Source organism: Limulus polyphemus, unplaced genomic scaffold (assembly GCF_000517525.1).
Source record: "Limulus polyphemus unplaced genomic scaffold, Limulus_polyphemus-2.1.2 Scaffold13, whole genome shotgun sequence".
In the NCBI taxonomy this organism is placed as follows: Eukaryota; Metazoa; Arthropoda; class Merostomata; order Xiphosura; family Limulidae; genus Limulus; species Limulus polyphemus.
The window spans coordinates 1149134-1154976 of NW_013665623.1; the positions used below are offsets into that span (position 1 = coordinate 1149134).

General features: G+C 36.0%; 1 long non-coding RNA gene across 1 annotated transcript; it reads right to left on the bottom strand.

The window, feature by feature from the left end:
- Positions 1-941: 941 nt before the first annotated feature.
- On the bottom strand, positions 942-5027 carry LOC111085253. The gene is made up of 2 exons (XR_002610080.1): positions 3532-5027; positions 942-1217 (listed from the first exon to the last, which is right to left on the bottom strand). It is a non-coding gene; the product is annotated as an uncharacterized LOC111085253 (long non-coding RNA).
- Positions 5028-5843: the final 816 nt, after the last annotated feature.

The window sequence follows — 5843 nt, forward strand, 5'->3', positions numbered from 1 at the left end:
ACTTTACAGTGTTATTAACCGAAACAAAATTAAGTGAGGACTGTCTCGTACTGACTTTCAATTTTGTGTGAAATGTTCATTGATCTACTAGTTTTGAGATACGCGTGCATGCGGAAACACTGAGAGACAGACACACACACACACGACCCCAATTGCAGGGGGGTGAGGTTAAAAATTGCTCGTAGTGTGTTGTTGTCTTTTAAGTTAAGTTTGATTTATTCACACTATCTAAATATATATCCAAAGCTGATCGTTGCCCTGTGGTTAGTACGTAGACTGAAAATTCATTGGTCCATAGTTCTCACTTCCGCACTTTGGGAATGTGGTTATGTTACAACATTGGCGGTTAATCCCGTTAATCGATCAGACAAAAGTTGCCTGTGAGTTTGTGTGTGTGGGAGGAGGGGGTGCTGTTGGTTGAATACCTTACTTCCAGTCTATTAGTTTCAAAATTGGGACGGCTAGAGCAGGCAGCCCTTTTGTAGCTTTGCTCCAATATAAAATCCATGAGTGACAAACTAAATACATCCTCAGAACTTCTGGTTATTGTGGTCTTAATTAAGTTAGCTGTTGGCCAAGTGTGCATTGGAATTCAACACTCAGTTCATTAGCATCGGACTTCATAGCTTGAAAACCTTAGAATATAAATGAATTTAGATAACAAAAAAAAATTATTTGTTGGTGGGAAATCACTCTATCTTTCCTCTGGTAAGAATCTCAGTAGTTATATTGGTGGCAAAATTTAAAGGTTTATTTTTAAAATAAATGAAATAACTTGATTCTGTGTGTCACTTCAGAACAATGTGTAAAGGAAATAATCTACAAAATGACTTAAAATATTATGTAGAGTTAGTAGGAGTTAAATTGCGAGATAGAATTTTCGAAATGATAAAAACGAACATTGTATTGAGATGGTTATTACTGTACATATATCTACTTGCCTGAACTGTTAAATTATCGGGCATAGCATATTTTAATGGTTAGCAGGCCAGACTGCAGTTTGAGGGCCCATGGTAGTGTCTTGTGGCAACAAAAAAAACGCCTCTCGTATTCTGAGGCCGTGGATGCGTTATAGGAGCAGCGGTCAAATACATCTATTCAATTAATGTAGCCCATGATCTGGCTGTGATTGCTGTTTCTTAGCTGCCTTCCTTCTTGTCTCGTCGTTCAGAGACATCTAGTACAAATAGTCCTTTTGAGGCTATGCTTGCAAATATCTGAAACAATCCAAATAAAAAAATACGTTTTAGTCTTAAGAATAACTAACTGAATAAACTTAACCTTTTTTGAACATTCACTAGTTTCTAGTTTTTCAAATATATAGGAAATTTATAGTATTTTTTCTAATTTTATAATTAAGTAAAATGCATTTGATAATAGGTTTAGTTTGGTTTGAACTTTGCACAAAGCTACTCGAATGCTAGCTGTCCCTAATCTAAATGCGATAGACTAGAGAGAAGGCAGTTAGGCAACACCAGTAGTTATCGGACCTCTTGAGCGGCACGTCACTAGAGGGCGACACGTTTGTCGACCTCATGCAATAGGGGAGGAGTATAGACGATGACGACATATTGCCACGCACCAGAGACGATTACGTCCACGAAGTGGCATCAGAGCATACGCATGTTTCTAGGGGCACGTTGTCTACTGCCAGAGATCTCAGAAGTTTCTGCCACCAGATGGGTGTTGCTAGGGCATCAGGGGCACATTGGTATGATAAGTATACAGATACATCAACATAACATCAATTTTATAGTAACAAGTAAAGTCTTAAAATCAATAATCAAATTTGCATAATGTCACAATTATCACAATTACAGCATCAATTTTATAGTTTTCACTTATTTATTGTGTACATATTACAAATGCAGTTGGTGTTTCTATAGGCAGATATTGTTACTTAGGTTTTATAGGCAGACGATCCTATTACAAGGATAATGGTAGGGTAATTTCTAGGATGGTACATTAATCAATAGAATCTTCCCTTATTTGCCTGGCATACTTTTACAAATATCTGTCGTGATAAGGACGGTTTTTTCGTGATAACGTCTCTGTATATCGTGCAATAATTTAGCATACAATCTTACAGGTTTAACTAGTTTGTTTTTTATGGATTAAATATATTCTTATGCTATTCCTCTACCTATATAACTATGATATTTACTTTGTAAAACAGTAAATTAGTTATTGACTAGATATTTTATTTTAACATGTCAATGGTTACTTTATAGTTTTCCGTTACATATGTTTTACAAAGACTTACAATGCTTCTATGGACAGATGTTGTTATTATTACAAGGTCTTACCAAGATTCTACAGGTGAACAGTGTCATTATGCTTCTGTAGGACTGGATACAGATTTCAACATTCTCAATACATAGTTATAGTTTTGATTTATATGTTTAACTGTACTACATGTATTTTATAAAGTCAGATGGTGTTGCTAGATACACGTTTGCCCTAGCCACTCGCCCTCTGGCGGTAGACAACTTCCGTTCTTTTGTGTGATGGCGGCCTAGCAATGCGCTCTTTCTAGTCTATCAGCTCAAAATTAGGCACAGCACTTATTTTTCTTTGCACTAATACTTGAAATAGGTATTTTAAAATTATTTAAGTCATACATATCTCTCTAAAATTCTATAGAATAAACAGTAAAATGGCGTGCCAAAAAAATAATATAAACACCAAAAATCTACAAATAATAAATAACTTCATCTGTCTTAACATTATGGTTTTAACATTTGAATTTCTATAGTTGTTTATATATTTAATTATATATATATTATTTCTAACTTGTGTAAATGGTTTAGGATTTGAAATATCATACATTCAGCTGTAATGTATTTTTTCTCAAGATTTATATTTGTTTTTTACTTTTAGAAAAAGTTGAATGAAATTTATTTAAGCAGTTGTTTCTAACATGTTATCTCCTCCTTAGATTATTTTGGTAATGTAAAGTACGTTTGAGTGATGTTCGAGAATTTCCTGAAAAATAACCTAACTTAAAAATGTACTACAGTTGAGCCAGGCGAGGTTAAATTATTAACGTGCTCAGACTGTGACTCTAACTTCGATAGTTCGTGTTCCCTAGCTGAAAAGATGTCCTCCACACTTTGAAGTTAAATTAAGAGTGACATTCAATTACCACCATTTGTTAAAACAAGACTAGTCCCAAAATTGGTGGTGGGTGCTGTTGAGAGGGGTATCGAGAGCCAGCACGGCTCCAGGGGCAAACAACCTCTCCAGGCCCTCTTTCTCTCTATTTTATAACTTTTAAGAACTTAATAAAAAGTAAATCCTAAATTAAGACAGCAACAGATTCATAAAAAAGATAACATAACGGAAGCAGCCATTTTTAGCTCATAGTATAGGCATAAAAAAGTAAATAAAGTATCAACAAAAATCTATTAAAACTATAAAGTAACAAAATATATTTATTATTATTATTTTTATCATATTAATCATTCTTAATATATCAATCAATCGTCCATATACAAATAAAATACTAAATGAAGCTAGAGTGGGCTTTACGGCTACAAACATTTCAAGACCAGCATCAAAATCCAATTTCCTTGCTAGAAGCACCTCCAATGACAATATTCCCAAACTCATCAGTCAAACTTGACACATAGTTAATCTCAGGACATATTTTACGTTTGCCAGTGTACTGAATGAGCATACTAGCTGTGTGATAGTGACTGGTAGGGTACAGAAAATCCTAACCACAACGGAAATATTTGTAAACAGGGTGTCGAGTTTCAACTTGGAGGCTGTGAAGGTGACAGAGGTGTTTGCCCCAGACTATCTATGAGGGTCAGCTTTATGTGTTCTATTTCTTCCACTGCATTCTCGGAAATGTCAACACTGTATTTTTCACAAAGTATTCTAGTTTGTCTCTGCATATTTTCTTTGTTCAAGTTTGTGTATCTCCTTATGATACCAAATGTTGCCTCTAGTTCCCTAGCTGCCTCACAATGCCTGGCCATGTTTCAGATGATGCAATATAGTAGAGCATAGAAAACTTGACACTTGAAACACTCTTCTGGATTGTTATCTATCAGCTCTTCCTTCGATGTCTGATCTGCAAATATCTTCCTTTCTTTGTGGCTTTTCTCTCTCAGCATCATTGAAGTAGCCATACTAAGACTCTCAGCATGAAGGTTAATTTCAGCTAAAACTGTATTCCAACCCTCTCTCAAATGTTTGATGACCTCAATTAGGGTTTTTATGTTATCACCCTCTACATCCAATGTAGAACTGTGTTCCTGAAGTTGATTGCCATGAGGACTTTAAGTCAAGTGAAAGCCATGAGGATACACTCAAACTAATCCACATAATTCTAAATACCATTTAAATACAATCAAGTCTCTACTGTCAGATTCATATTTTGTATGATTTCAATAGCCTTCTTTATCCCAAGAAGGTGAACTGAAAAACGATTAAAACTGTCTACCCACGCAAACTAACATGTGTCCGACATGCTGTGCAGAGAGCAGCCAACATTTTCTTCGAAAATTTCCCATCTTTGCAGGATAGACTTAATCACCTCTGGACAACATTAAATGGCATGAACACCACACTCTGACTAGCACAAGGCGAGTATGTGGCTTGTAGGTTGCATTTCCAAATATGAGATTGGGTGCTTTTCTATGAGCCACTCATATTGTTTCCTTTGTCAAACCCTTTACCATGGCAGTCTGGAATTGGTATACTGTGCTTCCTGAGGGCATCAATGATCAGTCCTAAAATCACTTCACGTGTTTTTTTCAATGCAATTCACATACTCAAGGAATCTTTCTTGAACCTCATAGTTCTTACTTTCATCATTCAAGTGTACCTAGCACAGAATAAACAGTTTGTTTTACATGTTCTGAGTTAGGAGTTGCTGCAACAATTAGATAATAGTACTTTGAGGTTTCTCGTTCGTTTAGGATACAATTTATCACAATGTTAGCACAACACTGTATAACTTCTTTTTGACTTTTGGGGACAGGTAATATACTTGCAATCACTAATATGCGATTTCAGATTCCTTCACTCTGCTTGAATGTTTTTCAAGAATTGGATCATAATAACTGATCAACTCCAAAATACCCAAGAAATTACGATTTCTCCCAAGTGAGATGACTAAATGCCAAGCCTCTTTATCCCATGTACAATGTCACATCTAGAATTTTGCATAGTATTTGTTTCCAATGCGCTGCCTGACTCTGAATGCTCTGCAAGAGTTGCTGATCCACGATAGAATCACACTCGAGGCGTTTCTACAAGTTACGCCATTCAACATAACAAATTTTGTGGCTTCTACTTTTTGATGTTCAGGAATCTTGTCATGCAGATTATTTTCTTTTCTGTGAAAAGTAGTAGCCTGAACATGAAACTAAAGTGAGCGACTTGGCATTGGAAGCTTGCTGAAAATACCGCAAGGAAAGCAAAACAAGCTAATCAAGGGTATATTTTCATCATTTGTCAATTTCGTGTGAAGTAGGCAAACAGGAAATGAACACCAACCACATCTTCAGGAAACGTCGTAGAATAACTTTCAGGACCTCACTGAACTGCCTCATCTGCTTGAACAGATGCAGGGTTTTCAGTTTGTAGGAGGCCTACGTCGAAATCAAATAGTTTATTTTCTGTGACACCCTCCAGTTTTGCTGGCTGCACTGTGACAGTACTTTTTGATTCTGCGTGTTTAATGGCAGGCATGCAGATGTAAACTTTCAGTATCGACATCGGAAACTTGATCTGTCGCTGTATGATCACCCATTTCATCACTAACGTCAGTTTAAGTCATATTTGCTTTGGTTGAGAAGCCTAGACTTTTAAGAGTTTTCTATCTCTTA